Source organism: Erinaceus europaeus, unplaced genomic scaffold, assembly GCF_950295315.1.
Source record: "Erinaceus europaeus unplaced genomic scaffold, mEriEur2.1 scaffold_228, whole genome shotgun sequence".
Classification (NCBI taxonomy): domain Eukaryota; kingdom Metazoa; phylum Chordata; class Mammalia; order Eulipotyphla; family Erinaceidae; genus Erinaceus; species Erinaceus europaeus.
The window spans coordinates 135,622-158,847 of NW_026647422.1; the positions used below are offsets into that span (position 1 = coordinate 135,622).

Genomic DNA, 23,226 nt, shown 5'->3' on the forward strand with positions numbered 1-23,226 from the left:
TTCTATTATTATTGATTAATTTATTGGAATAAATAGTCAGGAATTGAATGGGAAGGGAGGGAGAGAGAGTCTGAGAAATAGGGAGACACCTGCAGCACTTCTGCACCACTTTTCAAGATTTCCCCCTGCATGTGTGGACCAGGGTCTAGAACCCCTGTCCTTGTGCACTGTAACATGGGTGCTTAACCAGTTGTAGCACCACCTGTGACATTTTTTAGCAATGAAAAAACATTCTTTGGCTTGGTAAGAAATAAATTAATAAATTAGTGAATGAATAATTAAGAGTGCATTTACATGTACTCAGTGGAAACATACAGGGACATATACGTGTCTATTATTTGTATTTATTCATTTATTGATTGATTGCCTCAAGGGGTTATTGCCATAGCTCAGTGTTTGTACCACGAATCCACTGCTCCTGCAGACCATTTTTCCCCTTTTACTGCCCTTGTTGCTTGATAACTGTGGTTAATATTATTGTTATTATTGTTGTTGTGATTGTTACTGTTTTGCAGAGGACAGAGAAAAATGGAGAGGGGATGGGAAAGAAGGATGGGGGAGAGAAAGACAGGCCCATGAAGATCTGCTTCACTAAATATATAAAGTGCATTTACATTTTACTCAGTAGAAACACACAGGCACGTAATATACATGTATATTACCTGTATTTTTCCTCATGTAGTCTTAATTTGTTTATGTAATTCTTTATTTATTTATCCATTTATTGCCTCCAGGGTTATTGTCAGGACTATAGCCTGCAACACAAATCCACTGCTCCTGCAGACCACTCTTTCTCCTTTTGCTGCCCTTGTTGCCTGAACTTTGTTATGGTTATTATTATTATTGTTGTTGTTGTTACTCTTGTGCATAGGACAGATAGAAAGGGAGAGAGGAGGGGAAAGACAGACGGGGTAGAGAAAGGTAGACCCCTGCAGATCTGCTTTACTAGATAAATAAAAGTGCATTTACATGTACTAAGTGGAAACACCGACGCACATATACATGTATATTACCTGTATTCTTTTCTCTATCAGTTTCTTTCTTTCTTTCTTTCTTTCTTTCTTTCTTTCTTTCTTTCTTTCTTTCTTTCTTTCTTTTTCTTTCTTTCTGTATTGCCTCCAGGATTATGGCCAGTGCTTGATGCCTACACCAGGAATCTACTGCTCTTGCAGACCATTTGTTCCCCTTTTGTTTCCCTTGTTGCTTGATTATTGTTGTGGTTATTATTATTATTGTTTTTGTCCTTACTTTCCTTGCATAGGACAGAGAGAAAAGGAGAGAGGAGGGGAAATACAGAGTGGGGGAGAAAGATAGACCCCCCCTAAAGATCTGATTTACCCCCTGTAAAGTGACTCCCCTGCTGGTGGGGTTCTGGGGGCCAGACCTCTGATCCTTCCACCTGTCCCCTCATTTCATTCCACAAGAGCTTAACCCTCTGACATACTCTCCAACTTCCCTGGATTTACTTTTTACAACCATATGACCTGCCTGCTTTTGAATCCTCATTATCCTAAGGATCAGTCCTGGAAATAGTGTCATGAGACGACACAGGGGGATCTCTGGTTTCACAGAGCGCCTGGAACAGCAGCTTGGACTCTGGAGCCAGGGCAGCAGCTCCTTCCCATCCACCCTCCACACAGTCTACCTGTATGCATTTTGGTCCTGTTCCCTCGAAAAAAGATTTTTTACCCTTTTTAATTGAGAAACAGGCATCAAACAGGATAGCCAGGCAGGGGGAAAAAGAAAAAAAAAAAAAGAAAAGGTGACTATCTTTCTCTCTCTCTAGCTCCCCATCCTCTCCCAATTTCTATCTATTAAAGACAATTAGTAAAAAAAAAAAAAAAAAAAAAAAAAGCTTCCAGGAGTGGTTGATTTATAGCACAGGCAAATAAAATGATAATATTTTTACTTCCTCTTTACTGATGTAACATTGTAATATAACAATAGTTTCTGATAGGTATCATTATATATCAACATGTTGATAGACTGCATTGTGTCCACCTCTAAAATCCCAATTATATCCATCAGCATGTAATTATCCCTTTTATGTAATATACAATTGTCTAATTTTTCTTCTGGTCTAGTCATATTAAATTTCATCTTTTTTCTATGATATATATTATCTTTCTCTGATATTTTTCACTAAGCTCAATATTTGGGGGTAGTCTTACTGTTACAAAGGGCATAATTTCCACTTTTTTTATAATTTAGCAGTATTCTATTCTGTATACATAAGTGACCTACTTATATTGGTCCTCTCGATTTCTCTCTGTCCTATCAGACAGCAATAACAACAACAATAATAATGACAACAAACAACAAGGGCAACAAAAGGAAAAAAAAGAAGCCTCCAGGAGCAGTGGATTCATAGTGCACGCACTGAGTCCCAGTGATAACCCTGGAGGCAAAAAAAAAAAAGATGGAAACAACCCATGTATCTAACAATATATAAAGTATATATATATATGTATATATATATATACACACATATATATATATATATATAGAGAGAGAGAGAGATGGAGAGAGAGAGAAGTGGGAAGGGGGAGAGAGAAGAAAGATATACAAATCAACTTTTCATAGCTGAGTGGTATTCTATTATGTGTATATATTTTATATTCCTTTATTGGGGTGGGGGGAATGAGGGGATTGGGACTTCACATATAGATGATATCTCTGCTTCAAAACACTGTTTTTTTACTCGTAGAGAAAGAGAGAGACAGAGTCAGGGCTAGACACCACAGACCGAAGGTTCCTTCACTGCTGTCTCCCATGTGCTGCTGAACTTGGACCTATGTGGCACACAGTGCAATGGAGGTGTCATATCTGCTAAGCTATCTCTCTGACCCTCAATATAGTAATCCTTATTGAAGTTTTAAAAAATAAATGTCCCACCATACCATATACAGTCAATTTAAATTCTATTTTCTTTAGTGTCACTCTATTCCTTCCTGTGTTTATTGCTAGAATGATGGTACCAAGTCTCATTAGTAAATACACAAAATTTCTCAGCATATTTCAATTTTTTTCTAACTTTTTATTTTGTTTAATTGTCATCATGGTTATTACTGGGACTAGAGAAATAGAAAGGAGATAAATATATATATCTGCAGACCTGTTTCATAACTTGTGAAAGTGTCCCCCTGTAGGCTGGGAGCAGAGGAAGGAGGGGGGAGCTTAAACCCAGATCCTTGTGCATAGTAATGTGTATAATACTCAAATGGGTACACCACTACAGGCTCCTTTTTCACACTAATTTAAGCATTTATTGTAGATATGATGATAAATATTTGGCATGACTTACGCCCCCGGCATGATTTATTACTTTTTTAATTTGGCCAAAAAATAAAAATTATGTTTTCTTTTAGTTCTTGTATGACATTTAAGTTTTATTCTTTCCATCCCTGTACATTTTTTCTTTATCTTAACCTAGTTTTATTTACCTAAATTAGTAATACTTCTTTGAAAGAGCATTTTTCTATGATTATACTGCTTATAAGTACTACCTTATAAAAAACCTGATGCCAAATATTTCCTTCAAATCTTAGCAAAATATCTTTTAAAAAATGTTAACTTAATAAAAATGCTAATCTCAGATCAGCAATATAACTCATCTGGACAGTGCACCTGGTTTGCTATATATGCACACCAGGTTCAAGCCTGGCCTCCCTACATGGTAGATGGTTTGGTGCTGTGGTCTCACCACCTGAAAAGTCAGCCTGGAGCTGTGAAACTCCAGTGTCATTTCAGTTCAAGTAGATGTAGCTCCCAAACAAAAGCACCCAGAATAGATCTGATTATGTTGTTTTAGAGGGATTGTTCTAGAAGTATCCGAAGGATCCATTCCATCTATCTCCAAAATCTTTCTGAGAAAAAAATGTCAAAGCAGATCAATTTAAGATCAAACAGACTATTGAGCTATACAAACAGGGCTTTGGGCTGAAGCTTACTATTTGAAGAACAAAGTGCTAATATTTCATACATCCTCTTATGGACTCTGGATTCTCTTTCATGGCATGGTCTCTTTGGTTTCTTTCTCTGAATTCTTGTCACTTTGAAATTGACACCCTGAAATTAAATTGAAATCTACTATTTCTTTTGGATATGCTGTCATTTTTTTTGGATATGCTGTCTTTTTAGACTTTCATGCTTCAAGATGTTACTAAAATTACCTGTGGTTTTAGAGACAATCTCATTCTCAGGTCAAGTAGTAAATAGAGTGGACTTTGGAGTAAATGAGCTACATAATTTACAAATGGGTCATAACTGTTCACAAGATCAGGCTTATAAATGTAAATTAAGGTGAGTTGGACGGTATCACAGCAGGTTAAGCACACGTGGCACCGAGTCCAAGGACCAGTGTAAGAACCAGGTTCCAACCCCTGGCTCCACCTTACACAGGTGGTGAAGCAGGTCTGCAAGTGTCTGTCTTTCTCTCCCCCTGTCTTTCCCTCCTCTCTCCATTTCTCTCTGTCCCATCCAACAACAATGACATCAATAACGGCAACAAAAAGGGCAACAAAAGGGAAAATAAATATAAAAAACATTTTAAAAAGAAATTAAGATGTATGCTAATATATAGCATTTGTCTGATCTTATTTATATTGAGAGGTAATGACAAAATAGCTATCTACCTACTTATCAATTATCTATCATGATAATGAAATTCATCTTAAGGAACTGATTCATTTTATTGTGGATGCCTTAATGAGACCAAAATCAGATGGAGTAGGAATATAAGCTCAAGATTCAGATATTTATGAAATGATTCAAAAATAGTTGCTCAGGAGTGCTATGTCCTTGTTATATTAAGGCCATCACCTGATTGCATGAGGACTGCCAACATAATGAAGAGTAGTCTGTTATACTGGAGTTCAACTATTCAAATGCTGATCTCATCCAAAAAACATTTTAGAAATCTAGGAGAATAATGTTTGACCAAACATATGCCCACAAGGTCCAGACAATCTGGTTTAACACAATTAACCATCACATCATCTCTCTATGCTTTCCAAAGATATAGACTCTGGGAAGAAAACATTTGAAGTTCTTCCTGGCTATGCCAGTTATACACAAATCATCCCTGAGACTCTAAAGAATTCTTCTGCTTCTCTCCATACAACTTCTTTAAAAGTATGACTTTTTCCTGCACCAGGAGTAGCTCTATTCTTGTTTCTTTTAGTTATAGTTTTTGCAAGCCTTGTACAAGGTTAATATTCCCATCATGTTTATTTATTTTCCTTGCTCCCAAAACAGTATCAGTGAAATTATTTTTGGCTTCCTTGCCCTCTATCTAGATGTGCTATGAAACCACTTCTAAGTATTTAATATCGAAGACTAGTTGTACACTTAAATGATCAGGTTAGAGATCCAAGAAACTGTGCCATGGGCCCAAAGGCCATGACCTAACAAGATACAATTATTCCAGCATCAGTTCTTTGAGTGAAAGTGCTTCTGTGTGACTATATATATATATATTTTTTTTTAATTTAATTTTCTGTTTTGCCTAGGCTCTTCAACAGATGCAGATTTTCTTGTATAACAGTAGTGATGGTAACCTCAGGCCTAAGTCTTATTGCCTTCCTCTTCATTCATTTTCATATGAATTTTTGTAACCTTACAGAAACCATTTCTGAATGCTGTTGTCTTTCATGGAAATGGAATCCCAGTAGAGATCCTACTTTTATCCATGGCTGTCTGAATACTCATCACTTGCCTCACAAATTTAGGAAAAGGGACTGTACTTTTTATCTTTAAAAATTCCTTCTATATTTCCCTACTAACCTATGAAATAATACATCTGCTAAGGATGAAGGCACAGTTTTGTTCCTTTTTACAAAATATTCTTATTTTTAGGCACTTGTTTCTGCACAGGATAACCTTCCTTTTTGTCCCCCCTTTCTTATTCTTCTGAGATTTATATCTATTTCTGATTGTTTTCCCTAAGCCCTCTGTGAAAACAGGAAGGCAATGAACTCATTTGATTTTTGCTTTAGCAATACCTGTCTTTTGAGTCAGTAAATTGCTCTGAAAACTCTACTCTCTCTGCCACTGACCTTTTGTTCCTCCCATGCTTGAAAAATGTCCTAATATTTTTCTTAATATCTTCTGCAATCTTCTTTTCAATTTGCCACTTTTCCTTTTTTATTGTATTTTTTCTTTTATACTTCAAGCTCCAAATTCACTTATATATTCATAGATTTTGTATGAACTTTCCCCCAGATACTCTTTTTGCATTTGGGGCTGGTTGTGTGAGAATTGCCTCAATATCTTCACATTCAAACACAGTGCATTTAGTGTAAAATGTTTAATTAATTTAGCTCTTATTTGTTTCTATCTCAACTTCCAATGGGAAATAGTAAAAAGTATATTCACTTAATCAGTCATAAAAACAAAATTATACTTTACACCCACTGTGCATAATGCTTATAATTTACCATAATTAAATTCAACTAAGAAAAAGTACACTCCGATTAACATTATGTTTGTCCTGCCCTCCCTTTCCTCCATTCCCTCCCACTCTTCCCTTGGCTTTCAGAATGATTTTTTTTTTCTGCAGTAAGACAGGGCAAAAGTCTATGTGGGATTATTATTACTTTTTCATATATACCTTTGTCAAAAATGATAAATGGCATAGTTTCATAGAACAATTGTGTATATTTTTCAATGCTTTCTGCTTATGCAATGGATTTTTTTTTCCAATGAGAAAAATTATAAAGTAACCATCAATGGTACCCTGCCTGGGCAAACTTTTACAATGCAAGAGAGCTGTCACATTGACACAGGGTCTGGAAAGTTCTCTGCTGTGGTGTGGTCATGTGCAGAAGTTCCACTACCTTAAAGTAGGTGAACTAAAGAAACTTACAGTAATTTTAAAAAGTTTAAATTGTATTAAGATTTCTAGAAAACATATAACAAGTGGTAAAACTTTTGTTTGGGTTTAAAGCCAAATAGAGATGGATCATGCTGAGACTTAGAAAAAGAAAAAAGAAAAATAAACACATTGTCATTTACTAAGTGCTTAGCAATTCTGAACAGTTTTAAGTAATTTAGGCAGATCAAGTGGTGTAATTGTGAAAGACAAAAAGTGTGGGATAGGTTAGATAGCATAATGGTTATGCAAAGGGACTGTCATGCCTGAGGCTTCAAAGTCTCAAGTTCAATGCCCCAAACCACTATATGCTAGAGATAAGCAGTTTATTTATTTAACCATCTCATATTTAGAGATAGTTAAATGAATAAACTAAATGTGTGTTTTTTTTTAAAAAATGTAAGGGATGTATTATTGGTTCCATTTCATAGAAAAAGGAAAATCAGATAAAGAGTTACAGCAACCTATTCAAATTCTTAGTGAAAAAAATAGCAGTGATAAGTTTGAACTCAGACTGCCATACAATGTAGTTCAAACTTTCACCTCATACACCTCAGCAAGATGCCCCTGCCTGTCTGTCTGTCTATCTATCTACCTATCTGATTTATCAGCGATTTGTCTTCAAAATCAGTAAGTCTATCTTCCATGAACTTTTATCTGTTCCTAGGCTCATCCAGTTCATATTCCATTTCACATCATGTAGGCTTAAATTTGGAAACTTCTATCTTTTTCCTTTTTTTGGTACACTTTTTACTCATCTTTGTATTATGAGATATTTATATATTACAGAATTAAGATTGCATTTTATTTGCCGTCACTAAATAGATATAAAATAATCATTATATGCTGAGTACAAGCTACATGTGTCTCAAGCATTTTTTAAATTTCTTTTGATAGAATGCTCTTAACAAAATTCTTTTTATTTTTTTATTGCATGCTTTGTGTGATGAGTACTTCGTTTTCCTTTTTTTCTTTAAAAAGCCTTAACATTGATCTGTAACTATCACAATGCAAAACCTGAGTGGCACATAGGCCACAGTAGTGCACTATTCCTGTGAGCTACTTTGCCAACCCAATCCATATTTCTTTTATTCTGGAATCTATATGAGGGCTTTTGGTCTTCACATTTGCACTATCAATTTCAATATAGAGTTTTTCAAAATTAATTTCCCTATTTGGGGCATTTTCTCCTCAGTCTCTTTATGTAAATTCTTCTACTCAATAAAAAGTCTGTGACCTAGGGCTGCTAAAGACAGCCACAAGTTATCTTAGGGATAATTAGATGAAGTCCAATTTTATAGCAGGTATTTACATCCATAATTATCAAAGTGAAAGACCCAACAAATCACATTTAGTGGCATTTACAGTACCAATAATGACTTGTTCCCACTGATAGCACTACTTGAGAGGATGGGCCAAGGTAGAGGAACACTGTCTTACAACACTGTTCTCAGGTGCCCCACTGTTTATGTCCACTCCTAGTAAAGTGTAGTCATATAAACCACTATTCAATTAATATGAGAGGGGAAAACTGATCATATGTCTAGAATTTTTTAAAACACAAACTGAGTTTTTTTAGTACATAGGCTGAGTCTTTGATATGTAGATTCTCTCAAAAGCCTAGACCAGGGAGAACAGAAGCAACTGGTGGCACCACTATATACAAGATGCTGGGTATTATACAGCAAACCCTAACAAAGGGACTTTACAAAGTTAACCCAATTACCAAATAATGTGATAACTATAACTATCCATTGTCTTCTTGAACCCTAAGACGGCAGGGACCTCACATTTCCACTATAGAGCCATATTTTCCCCAGTCCTGGAACCTTAGGGTGGGTCCCAGTTTCCTGCATGGATCTCTCAATTCATATCAAATAATATTTCATCTGCCGATTGCAACCTAGTCAATGCACCGAGTGCCACCCCAGCATGTTTCACTTCAGACTGTGTCCAGAGACTTCAGGAGTGGAATGACAACCCTTCAGTTTCATCTCTCAGGTGAGACCTTTCCTTGCCTTTCATAGTATTCTCTAATTCCATTCCAGGTGTTCCACTCCCCCAATAAATTCCCCAATCCTAGATATAGACCAGGTCCCCTGAGATAGAGCATATGTTCACACATGTCCATAAACCAGGGAAAAATATTTACCTGAAAGCAGAAGTACGCAAGAGTCTGCAGAGAGTACCCCCCAACACTTCATCTGCACTATTCCAGCCTTTAGATCCATGATTGTTCAACAATTTGTTTGGCTTTGTATGTAAACTCTCTTTTCAGCCACTATGTCCTAGATGCTAGCATGATGCCAACCAGAATTCCCTGGAAGAGGACCCCATCAATGTGTCCTGGAGCTCTGCTTCCTCAAGACCCACCCTACTAGGGAAAGAGAGAGGCAGACTGGGAGTATGGCTCTACCAGTCAATGCTCATGTTCAGTGGGGAAGCAATGACAGAAGCCAGACCTTCAACCTTCTGCAACCCACAATGACCCTGGGTCAATACTCCCAGAGGGATAGAGATGGGAAAGCTATCAGGAGAAGGGATGGGATATGCAGATCGAGTGGTGGGAATTGTGTGGAGTTGTACCCCTCCTATCCTACGTTTTTGTTAATGTCTCCTTTCTTAAATAAATAAATAAATAAATAAATATAATGACCTGGTATTCAGGTGGTAGCGCAGCTGGTTAAGCACAGGTGGTACAAATCACAAGGACGGGCATAAGGATCCCTGTTCCAGTACGGGCTCTCCACCTGTAGGGGAGTCTGTTCACAAGCTGTGAAGCAGGTCTGCAGGTTTCTATCTTTCTTTCCCCTTCTGTGTCTTCTCCTCCTCTCTACATTTCTCTCTGTCCTATCTAACAATGATGACATCAGTAAAAACAACAACAATAAAAATCAGCAAGGGCAACAAAAGGGAAAATAAATAAATAAATATAAAAAATACAATTAAAATTATAATAAATTGGAACCTTTCTATGTCAGATTTCTTGAACACAATATAGATCACAAATAAGCACAAGTGTATATGGCAGATATAGGAGCAAGAGCTAAGATTTTCAAAACAGAATGAAGGAAAGAATTAGAGAGAGGGAAGGAGAAAAAGACACAGCAAAACAAAGGAAAAAGAAAACATACAAACTAAACAACACACACACACAAAATCAAACAAAAATACCTGCTACTACCACAAAAGAGAGGATGACCAATCACCAGTAACTTCAATGGACTACCAAAAAAGGCTGATTTGGTCAAAGTATTAAGGAGAAGCAAACAAACATCAATGCCAGAGCAAAAAAAACCTGCAAAGAAAAATAAAATTAAAATAAACAAACAAAAAAAGAAATAAAGGAGAACTGAAAGACCAACCTGTAGTTTATGCTATTCCAGCACCTTCCCCTTCCTAAACAATTACAAAAAAGCAACAAAGACTGAAAAGCTAGAAGGAGGGGGAACAGGAAAACTATAGTTGTAGTCTCCCAGCACCCCAGGAGAGGCAGAGGCAGACAATTGGTAAGGACTGACCAATAAGAGAGTTCCACATGTTGCTTCTGTTCTCCTTGGCCTAAGCTTTTAAGAGCCAACATTTCAAAGACTCAGCATATGTGCATTAGAAAGTTTAAGACATCCAATCAATTTTCCCCTCTCATATTAAGTAGTGATTTGTATGGCTATAAGTTAATAGGAGTGTGCATAAACACTATTCCTACCACCAAAAGACTGTGTCCCATCCATCCACAGCCTCCACCCACACCCCAGTGAAGCCAAACAGCTACCCACACCCTCCACCCAGATATTTTTATGTTGGTGCCCTATGACTTTCTGTCCTTCTTTCTCAATTTCTGTTTATGAGTAGGATCATCCCATACTTGTCTTTGTCTTTCTGACTTAGCTCACTTAACATAATTCCTTCTAGCTCCATCCAAGATGGGTCAGAGAAGGTGGGTTCATTGTTCTAAATAGCTGTGTAGTATTCCATTATGTATATATACCACAGCTTTCTCAGCCATTCATATGTTGGGCACACAGCTTTGCACAAATAATGTCAAAGGACATAAATTATGGTAATGTTGTATATGATACAGCAAATCCTAACAATAGGGTTTTCAAAGTTAACCCAATTGCCAAATAATTTGATTATAGCAATAACTATCTATTGCCTTATTAAACCCTAAGACAGCAGGAACCTCTATAGAGCTATATTTCCCCCAGTCCTGGAACCTCAAGGGTGGGGTTCACTTTCAGGCATGCTTCTCTCATTTCATACCAAATGATATTGCATCTGCTGGTCCCAATCTAATCAACACAATGCTCATTACTCTGGTGAGACCTTTCCTTTCATAGGTTTCTCTAATTCCATTCCAGGTGGTTCACTTCCTAACAAAGTCCCAAATCTAGATATGGAGTGAGTCCCATGAGATAGGGCATATGTTCACATGTATCCATAAATTAGGGCAAAATATAAACCTGAAAGCAAAAGTGCATAGTCGTCTGCAGTGAGTCAGTATATGCAGCAAGCCAAGTAGAAAGGCCTGAAGAGACACAATAAAGTTCCTAATGAAATAGTGTCTACTTAGAATTAGATACCTGGGAGTTAGGTGGTAGCGGAGTGGGTTAAGTGCAGGTGGCACAAAGTGCAAGGACCAGCATAAGGATACAAGTTCAAGCTCCATTCTCCCCACCAGGGAGTCACTTCACAGGTGGTGAAGGAGGTGTGCAGGTGTCTAACTTTCTCTCCTCCTCTCTGTCTGCCCCTCCTCTCTCCTTTTCTCTCTGTCCTACCCATCAATGACGACATCAATAGCAACAACAATTATAACTACAACAATAAAACAACAAGGGCAACAAAAGGGAATAAATAAATATTGAAAAAATATTAAAAGATATTAACAAAACATGGACTCAGGCATTAGTAGCACAGTGGGTTAAGTGCACGTGGTGCAAAGCGAAAGGACCGGCATAAATATCCCTGTTGGAGACCTGGCTCCCCACCTGCAGGGGAGTCGCTTCACAAGTGGTGAAGCAGGTCTTCAGGTGTCTTTCTCTCCCCCTCTGTCTTCCCCTCCTCTCTCCTTTTCTCTCTGTCCTATCTAACAACGATAACATCAACAACAATGACAACAATAATAACAACAATAAAACAAGGGCAACAAAAAAGGAATAAATAAATATTAAAAAAAGACATTAACAAAACTGTAGGATAAGAGGGGTAAAACTCCACACAATTTCCACCGTATTTATATATCTTCTATGTATATAGACCCTATAAATAGACCCTGTAAGTATCATCTATGTACCTATCTACTTATCTTCAGTGTTTAATGCTAATTGGTTTAATAGTCCTTTGAATATAGAACATGTGAGGGTCATATTAGCAAATTTATTAATTTTATGTTGATGAAACATAAAATGGATTTGTGCAAATATTTTCATTAAAAAATTGCTACAGGAAGTTAATACCTAGAGTTTTTTCTAAGGACAGTAGTAGTCTTCGCAGTGCAAAAGAAGACTCTGCTTCCCCAGAGACCCACCTTACTAGGGAAAGAGAGAGGCAGACTGGGAGTATGGATCGACCAGTCAACGTCCATGTTCAGCGGGGAAGCAATTACAGAAGCTAGACCTTCCACCTACTGCAACCCACAACGACCCTGGGTCCATGCTCCCAGAGGGATAGTGAGTGGGAAAGCTATCAGGGGAGGGGGTGGGATATGGAGATTGGGTGGTGGGAATTGTGTGGAGTTGTACCCCTCCTACCATATGGATTTTTTATTTTATCCTTTCTTAAATAAAAAATAAATTTAAAAAAAAGAAAAGAGAAAGGGGTTTAAAGCCTCTCAAAAAAGAAAACTGGTTGAATGAAGGGAATCCTAGAGAATGGAGTATAACAATTATATATTGGAATACCTAAAAGATATTACTTGTTTAGAATGTGTATTATTAGAATGTATATTGATAATAGAATAAGTGATTACCATCAAGAAGTATCAGCCCAATGAATGATTTCTTGGCAAGTAAAGACTAAGTTTCCTCAGTATTTCCTTGAAACATCTCTTTCTATTGCAAAACCTTCAGTTATTGACACATTATATGATTATGTAAGTTGGTTATACATGAGAATAGTACAACACTAAAGATGAATCCCACACATTTAGAGTTCTGAACTGAAGAAAATAAATTTACAAACTACATGCAAACAAGAATACAAACATAATAAAACTCAAATTAACCATAATTAATTTAAGATGATAAATGATTGTGTTTTGTTGAAACTAAATTGCCACTTGAAATGTGAATATGAATATAGCACAATACTCTGCTTAAGGACTGACTGCAGGTGGTTTTAACTTTTGTACTAAACTACTAGGCATCACACTATAGTATAAATATCTTATCATGGCTTTTTGACCTACTGCAAAATATTCATTAGTACAAATACTCGTGTATTTTAAATGAGTGCTTCATTTCCATATTTTATTTCTATTCTTCCCTAGTCCACTAGTGTAAATAGTGTTTTTAGAAGTTTGAATTTGATAATTAAATTTTTTCCGTACTCTACGTTCTGAAAAAAATCTGCATATTTTATGATTTATAGCATTATAATGAGAGAAAATATTATATAATGATTCCAATATGGCCATTTTATTATTTCGAGATTTTTTAAAGTAAAAGTTATTTTGAATTTGTATCTACTTCATTTTTTTCTTCAGAATATGAGAATTAAATTGTATGATTCAAGATAATTTTCTACAGAAGTATAATTAATTATATGTTCCGGCTTTAACAATTGTATTTGATTCCACAAATTAACTACAGCTAATGCCTATACACAAGATCTACGAATAAAAGGTTATCCACAACTGAGCAGAAAAGAAGCAAATCAGTATCGTCCAGGAAACTCCTACAGTATGAAAACAAGTCTAGGTGAAGCAAGAATCTTCCAAATGTAGAAAGTTCAATGAGATATGGTCTTGCTTAACACATCTTTAAATGTCTTCATTTTGGCAAAGTTCCTAGCATAAAATTTTCTAAGTGTCTCATTCTCACCTTGCTGAGTTCTTAAAATGTAATTTACTGTTGCTCTCGATTACTATATATTCCACAAGTGTTGACTATTTTTGGCTTACGGTTTCCTCATAGTCAAATGAGGATGAATCGGTATAATGATCTATTCATTCTATTTTAACAGAAATCTCGTGTTAAAGCAAAATGACATATTTAGGCTAAACTGTGTAACTCCCACTTGAAGTTTTAATAAACGGCCAAAACAATGTGCTAAAACTAAAGGGAAAGAGTTATTCAAAGAAGACAGATATTTTATCCGAGGAAATAAATGATTTGCTTCAAAGGAAAGTGATAATTTGGTATGTTTTCCAAATGTGCTGCTTGTGTTAATTATCTAGATTCTAGAAGGTCTTCTTTCTAGAAACGTAGTAACTAGCAAATAATACATATACTCCAATGTTGTTAAGGTTCGGGGCTCCAGGAGGCCGGGCTAGCTTTGCGGGGGTAAAGAGAGACTCAGAGACACACGGCTGGGCAGAGAAGCTTTATTCATGAGCGGGCAAACACGTGCTCTCCTGTCTTTCTGCTCTGGCAGAGAGACCCTTAAACTAATCACCACACAGATCTGTCCTGCATCCTTCTTCTCTGGCAGCCCGCCAAGAACTCTCAAACTACCTAGCATAGGGGGCGGGGAGAAAGTGAGGCGCGAAACTAGCAAGGGCCAGACCAATTTCTCCCAGAGGTGGGGGGAATGAGACCAAACCGATATGAAACATACAACACTCCAAGTATGACATATCTCCCTCACTTTCAGTTTAATAAAAAGTATTTTCTCTAATATAATGGCATATGTGCCATTAGTGTGTGTGCATGTGCCTGTGTGTACCCATTGGCTGCTGAAGGTCTAGTGAGTGGCCAAAAGCATAAAAACAAAACAAAACAAAAAGTAGCTAAGAAAATATTGGCAAGAAAGGGGATACATATGGAAGTGGGTGGCAGTGTTTGAAAAACATATCGGGTCATCCCTAAGGGAACATTTTAGGGGAAAAAAAAATCATGCCAAACTCTAGTGCATTGTGTTACAAAAGTCTACCAAATATTTGTATTTTGGCAAAATTACAACCATTACCTTCATTGGCTTAATGCCTCATCTGGGCAACAAAATGTTAGATGTTGCCCCATTCTCCCATTATGCTCTACAAATTACTTTTTTTCTCTTGAGGAGAATTAATTTGAATATACTGAGTTTTCATCAGTATTTATTTCTATATAAATTTATTTCACCAGGTTCACTATTTGACCTAGCAACAAATTAGCAGAACAAAAATAATTGATATAATTATCTAATAAACACTAAAATACTTATTTTCCCCTTATTCTCATTTTTTCCATGTCAAGTACAAGGGCTATAATTAGAAATCATAAAATATGGGTACAGGTTTAAAATCTAAAGGATACAGTGTTGGGTGGTGGTACAGTAGGTTAAGCTCATGTGGCGCAAAGTACAGGGATCAGCGTAAGGATCCCGGTTCGAGCCCCCGGCTCCCCACCTGCAGGGGAGTCACTTCACAGGCCTTGGAACAGGTCTACAGGTGTCTATCTTTCTCTCCCCTCTCTGTCTTCCCTTTCTCTCTCCATTTCTCTCTGTCCTATCCAACAACAAAGTACATCAACAAAGGTAGTAATAATAATAACCACAACGAGGCTACAACAAGGGCAACAAAAGGGGGATAAAATGGCCTCCAGGAGCGGTGGATTCATGGTGCAGGCACCGAGCCCAGCAATAACACTGGAGGGAAAAAAAATCTAAAGGATATATGTGCACACAAATATACATCAAACTCTTACATACTTTTGGTGAATTGGCACAATTTATTGAATTATATTTTTTAATTTGTATGATTGTTTTAATCAGAGCACTGGTCAGCTCTGGCTTATGCTGATGCTGGAGACTGAACCTGAAACTTTGAAGCCTCAGGCATGGCAGTTTGTTTGCATCACCATTATGCTATCTACCCCTGCCCAATTTGTATGATTATATCATGACTGTGATAATAAAAGTTATCATTTTGGGGGGTCAGGAGGTGACGCAGTGGGTTAAGTGCATGTGGCACAAAGTGCAAGGACCAGCGTAAGTATCCCGGTTCGAGCCCCCGGCTCCCCATCTGCTGGGGAGTCGCTTCATAGGCAGTGAAGCAGGTCTGCAGGTGTCTATCTTTTGTCTCCCCCTCTCTGTCTTTCCCTCCTCTCTCCATTGCTCTCTGTCCTATCCAACAATGAACAACATCAACAATGGCAATAATAATAACCACAACGAGGCTACAACAACAAGGGCAACAAAAGGGGGGAATAAAAGGCCTCTAGGAGCAGTGGATTCATGGTGCAGGCACGGAGCCCAGCAATAACACTGCAGGAGAAAAATATATATATATATATTTTATATAATGTATATCTACAGAGTGCCTAGTTCATATTAATTTCTTGTAAATGATAGTAATGAATCTTCATAAATTTCTCTATTATCCAAGTTAATTCAAAATGTAGTTACTGAGCTTTAAGAGAACTGAGCTGGTGAAATAGTTCTCTGGAATATTCAAATACTTTGCACTCTGTGCAGATTAATTGTAAACCTGGACCCCACAGCACTGAAGGAAGCTTTAGTGGTTTGGTCCTTTTCACTCTCTGCATTAATGTAAAACAAAAAAAAAATGAAGAGTATATCTTTGTCTCTTGCTATCCCCCCTCCACTCTCATTTTTTTTCTGTCCTACTGAATAAAATGGGAAGAAAAAAAAAGGTTGCCAGGAGCCATGGATTTGTAGTGTTAGCACAGAGCCCCAGTGATAACCCTGGAGGCAAAAACAAGCAAACAAACAAAAAGAGGATCTGATCTTAGCCATATAATGAATATAGAAATACCGAGGAAGGTGAAATGACACAGTTTTCTCTAGTTAATATATCGACACATTTAATTTAAAATACTTTGTTACACATTACTATGACCACTTGTATATTCTTTTCTTTTATAATGGGAATGATGGGAGCACTAGAAAAGAATCCAGGGCATCATGTAAGTAAAGCACACATCGTAGATCCTACTATGGAGCAGCAGCTTCTGTGGTTTGCTCTCCCTATCAGCTAGGTGAAGCAATGAAAATCACCTGAAGTTGTTTTCTCTGGGCTGGCTTCACAGGGGGTAACAGACAACCAGGGAGACAAGACTGAGCTGAGAATGCAGTTTAATCTTTATTCACTAGCTGGCAAACAGTCCAAAAACCTAATCACCATACAATGTGCTCCTGCATCCTTCTCCTCTGGCTGCAGCATCAGGAAGCCAGCAAGTACATAGGGTAGGGGGCGGGGAGAAGGGAGAAGAGCAAAAAGGCAAAGACTAAACCACAATCTCCCAGAGGCGAGGGGAGTGAGACCAAACCAATGTAACAGAAGAGATCCCAGAAGCAGAACCAGAAGCATACCAACACAGACCAATAGGGACTAAGAGGTTACACAGGCTCTGGTGCTAAATATATATAAAATTCTAATTTTCTTATGTTCACCCTTTCAGTAGAGAAGAAAAAAATGAATAGTCTTGTTCATTAACTAAAATGAGATATGTTCTCTTATTCTAGTTAATGAACAAGACTATTACTTCATATATATACAAGACTATTCATATATATATACAGATGGAGAGAGAGAGAGACGGAATTGGAGAGGGATGGAGGCAGGCCAGCTGGCCGGCCCTGGAGCAAGTGGTTAAAGGTAAATACTTCATTTTATCCACAGGATTTTTTTTCAAGAATGGGAGCTACTCTCTGCCCTAATCCAACTTTCCAGCCATTTTTCTCTACTCTGACACCATTCTCTCAGACAATATCCTTATCCAACTTCAGGCTAACTACAAAACTTAAGCAAAACTATCATAGTTGTGTGCCCCCAGGGTTTTCCTAGCTTTCTTCTACCCTAAAATCCCTAATCTCATCTGCTCTAATCCTAATTTTTGGTTCCTGTTCACTAACCATTTTGTCTCAACTTATGTCATGTCACCTTCCAGACACCAAGTTACAGATGCTATCATGACTTCATCCCGACTTCTATGGGCAGATGACCTCACCAATGTGTCCTGGACCTTCACATCTCCAGAGCTCTGGTATACTAGAGAAAGATAAAAACAGGCTAGGGGTATGGATTGACCTGCCAGTGCCCATGTTCAGTGGAGAAGCAATTATGAAAGCCAGGACTCCTACCTTCTGCTCCCCAAAAACAACCTTGATTCAAACTCCTAGCAGGGGAGAAGTGATCTGATGAAGATAAGAGGGTTCTGCACTCCAGCTCCACCGGCAACCAGAGAGAGAGAAGGAAAAGAAGAGGGACATATGAAGGCAGTTACGTTATCATGAGTGGCTGGGAGGGAAAGAAAAGATTGAATCAGAAAAGAAGGGGCAACTATGTATAAATGTGGACAGATAGTTGTAGAGAAGATGGTTGGCCCATTTCTATAACCTAATTGGAACTGTGGTGGATTGTAGTGGGGAAAGTGAAGATTAAGAACTCTGGTGATGGGACTGGTTTGGATTCAACCCCTGTTGACATGTAACTCTGTAACATAAAAAATAAATTTAAAAATCATTCAATTTATAAAGAAAAAAAAGAATTGATGGTTAAAAAAATAAAAAAATTGCCCAAGTCATAGGTGACTACAGACACATGTTACTTGAGGACTGACAGGGCTGAATAAGTGATTCTGAGGACTAAAATCCGGGGCTCAGAGACAGCAGGCTCCAAATTAGATTGGCAGTTAAGATATACCACTTCTAGGTTCGAGTTTACATAACAAACAATTTGTTTAAAAAAATCAACTAAAAATTCAATTTACAACTGTGACTTCTGAGTCTCCATTGTTGAGACCCCACAGGCTAAAACAGCAGCAGGGAGACCGTATATTGACATCAAGGTCATCACACAACCTGACTGAAGACTCAGGATAAAATTCCACTCCCCAACCAAGATATAGAAGTAGGAAAATCAGACTCCTTACCCTCAGTACCTGCTGCTGACACAAGGATTCCACAGTAAATGAAGAAATGGAGAAATATACAGACAGCAACTACAGAAACTCCAAATGGACAGAGAGACCCAGATCTAGAAAAAAATAACAGAGATAGAGTTCAGAAAACTCATTATGAAATCAATTCAAGAATTAAGTGATCATCTTACCAAAGAATTGCAAAGTACAGGAACAAATCAAAACAAAAAAAAAACAAAAAGAACTCCAAACAGAACTTCAGGGTCAGAAAGGAAACTTTAAATGTAATTCAGGTTGAGGGAACAGACCTCAGAAGTAGACTTAACCAGGTGGAGGAGAGAATATCAGCACCAGAAGATACAACCACCACACTCTGAAATTAAAACTCTTATAAAGGTTCAGGAAAAATTAAGTACTTCTCAACAAAATTTTAGACTCCATCAGAAAGATGAACATCAGAGTTACTGAAATCCCTGGGAAAGAAGAGAAAGGGGAGCAGACATATTCAATGAAATTTTCCCAGAATTTTCCATACCTGAGCAATGTTCAAAATATAGAAATCCAAGAATGTGAACACACACCTAAATTTCTGAATCCAAAGCAACACACACAGACATATTATTGTGAAACTATTTAAAAACCAGGGATGAGGAAAAAAAAACACTGCAGGCTGCCAGGAAAGGAAGAAAGTCACATAGAAAAACAGAACCATCATGCTTTCATCAGGTTTCTCATCACAAATCCCAGAGGCAACAAGGGTGTGGAACAGCATCTTCATAGTATTAAAACATAAGAATTGGGGGTCACAAATTCTGTATCCTACTAAATGACCCCTCAAATATAAGCTTGAAATAAAGATCTTTTCAAACATACAGAAACTGAAGGGTTTTTTCCACTACCAACCCAGTCTTGCCTCTAAAGTGATGACTTAAATATGAAGGTTTTGTTCACACTTTGAAGGGTATTGAAAATAACTGGTATTTTGAGTTGAAAATTTTCACAATATTTAAAGTGTATAAAGTAGTTTTGCACAAACATGTATTTGTTGAAATAGAAAGAAAAAAACAAAGAAACAAACAAACATGAATGGGCTTAGAGCTTCATAAGTCTATAATGGAAAATGCCTGTCCTCACATCCCTCTGTCAATGTATCTCTGACGTAGAGCTTCTTATTCTCTAATATAATGATATAGCCTAAAGGAGCAAAATGTAAGTAAGTGATCACTATGTGGTAGGCACTACTTAGGAACTTTATAGTCATTCAGCTTTTCATGATGTATATTATTCCTACATTCCTGAAGGTGCTCAAATCAGACCACCACAAGATTCTAAGAGCTGGTATTGTCAAGAATTTTCTCATTGGTAAGTAGATACATTTAAACTGAGGAAAATGAAAATCTGAATATATCCTCTTTTTAAAATAGATATAGATGTAGGCTAGAGACAGAAACTGAGAGGGGGAAAGAGGTAGAGAGGGAAAGAGACAGAAAGACCCTGCAGCTCTGCTTCAGCATCTGTGAAGCTTTTCCCCTGCAGGTGGGGACCAGGGGCTTAAAACTGGGTCTTTGTTCACTTTAATGTGAGGGTAGCCAGGGACATTCATTGCCTGGACCCAAATTCTGAAAGTTCCTAACTAGCCAGTATTACCCATTTATTCAAATGAATCATTATTACCCTCCTCTTGCCTTCAACACCAACAACAATGAAAAAATGATGGCTGCAGGAGCAGTGGATTCCTAGTGCAGACATGAAGCCCCAGCAATGATGATGATATTTCATGCTAACCATTTTAGACTAATAGAAAATAAACCAGAAATTAACTAAAATTGGTAAATTTTGGAGTCTGGAATACATTCCAATGAGATTACCCTTTTCATGGGACAAAGCTGGAGGTGAGGGATAAAGTTAAATAACTCAGTAAGGACACTGGGGAAGTTGCTCAACAACTGTCAGAGCTCATCACTTAGCAAATCTGAAGCCTCTGGTTCATTCTTCAGTGCCACATGAACTAGAGCATTGCTTCTCTCCCTTTCCCTCTCCCTCCTCTCTTTTTCCCTTGCTCATGTACAACCGTCTCTATAGATTATATAAAATAAAATAAATTCCAAACTATAAATTAAATGGTTGGACAATAGTACACCCAGTTAAGCTCTCAAATTCCCCACGCCCCCAGTCCCCACCTGCAGGGGGAAGCTTCACATAGTGGTGAAGTCATGATGATGTCTCTTTGTCTCACTCTTTCTCCATCCATCCGTCACCCTCTCAATTTCATTGTCCTGTCAAGTATAAAATAAAGTTGGACCAAAAAAAAAGTAAAAATAGGTTATGAAGGCATGAAGTCCTAGCAATAGCCTTGGTGGCAAAAAATAATATAAAATAGTGAATTAAATATAGAACTTAAGGACATTATAACTAAGCTAACTATACTCAAGTTGACAGTTGTAATACATAGTGTTCTAATGTGAATAGCTCTTGTCATATTTATCAAAAAAAAATGTTGTGGTTACTGAATATCAAGAGAGTTTGGATGCATGTGGACATTGGAAAAAAAGTGTTTAAACTGTTTCCAATGTTAACAACCATATACCTTAATACAGCAAGACCATATTACTTCAGCAGCAGAAACAAACAGTGCTATTAACACAGCTTAGAATTTACCACCTTGGATTACTCACTAGTTCTTTTATGTACACAATTTTTATTTCTACAGCTAGTTCTTAGCAATCTGGGCCACTTTACAAAATGTTTATTTATATACAAAATATGTACTGTGTCATAAAGTTATTTAAAAAATAAGGTTATCTGTGAAATACCTCAAGGCCTAAGGCATTGACAAGGCAAAAACTTAATAGTCAGCTTCTTCATTCTGCAAATCAAAAGATAAGGCCTCCACATCTAGCCATTGAGTGGAGGAAACTGAATAGTATCTGCCTCCTGAAGCCAGGGCAGGCTACCAACACATTCGTTCTCCCTATTTTCCCACAGACTGAGTTTTCATGGAAATGTATATAGCCAAGGAAATCCTGCCTAGCAAGCAGGCAGTTAGATCTCTCTTTGCTAACAGGCCTCCCTGTCTCATCTTTGAGGTAGATAGCTCCTTTTTACTGTCCACTCTACCTTTCTCTTAGTGACTCTTTCTTAATTACTTCATTCCAATAAACTTTATAAAACACTTAGCAACTGCCTTATTCTCTCTCAGATCCCCTGTGTATCATTGACCATAAAAATGCAAAATAAATCTTCAGTATGTTTTCTTCACTAATGCATTTAAACATGCAATCTGGGCAGGGGTTAGATAGCATAATGATTATCTTTAAGGTGGGGAAAGAAAGGCTTGTTCTCTCAGTGAGGATTAAAAATGGGTACAGATATAACCAAGTTAAAAATGGGTACAGGTATAATCAAGAAATTGCTAGCATAGTTCAGAGATCAACCAGGATGATAGTCAGGCACCAGAACAATAGAAGCGCTAAAAATTTACCAGACCTAGAATAGGAATAATGATAACTTTCCATTTTTGTAAACCCTGCGACTTTCAGTAAGGTAGCATGATTGTTTCTGGGATAACAAGATGTCGTGCAAGCCTAAAAGGGCCCCCATTCATTAGATTTCAGGTAAACAAGCCAAGTCCCAGAAACTGTGCAAAATATTGTCTGTAACCAATGCTGGCATATGATGCAGACAGTATAAAAAGATGCTTTTGACTGTGCTTAGGCATTCAATCCTTGGTAGATGCTGTGTGAGTTTTCCCTGGGCTGGACCCTCAGCTGAGTAGGCTTAAGTAAAATTCATACTCAACCACCTGACTTGGTGTGGAGTATTGTGATTTTTTGTGTGAAGAATTCTATCCCATTACACTCCCAACAATAAAGGTTCCTCACATAATCTCAACAAAGAAATGAGGAGATAGCATGGTTTTTAAGTACTTTAAGCCTTTATTTGGGAAAATTGAGAATATTCATATGTTAGGACATGGAGGGGAGGGTAAACAGGTCCCAGGTTCAATCCAGGCACCACCATAAACCAAAACTGAATAGTGCTGGGGGGCAAGGGGACAATCTTACAATCCTACTTTTTTTCTAGTATAACTACAGCTGCTATTATTATTATTATTAGTTGTAGCAATAATAGTTGTAGTTGGTAGTGGTAGTAGGAGTAACAGCAGCAGCAGCACCATCAGAGCACTGCTCTGCTCTGTTTTATGTTGATGCTGTTGGAGGACATTTTAGGGAAAGCAGCACTCCTCCCCCTGCACCTGTGGGTAGCCAGGAGAAGGGACCAGAGGCAGGGAGCATAACCCAGAGCACTTCCTCCCACCTGCCTGCAAAGTCC

The 23,226-nt window shown here is 37.5% G+C and overlaps 1 long non-coding RNA gene across 1 annotated transcript in view; it reads left to right on the forward strand.

The window, feature by feature from the left end:
- LOC132536332 (uncharacterized) overlaps positions 1 to 19,745 on the forward strand; it is a 30,039-nt gene extending 10,294 nt beyond the window's left edge. Inside the window, exon 3 of the long non-coding RNA XR_009547955.1 lies at positions 17,923 to 19,745. This is a non-coding gene — a long non-coding RNA (uncharacterized LOC132536332). The remainder of the gene's footprint in view (positions 1 to 17,922) is intronic.
- The last annotated feature ends 3,481 nt before the right edge of the window (positions 19,746 to 23,226 follow it).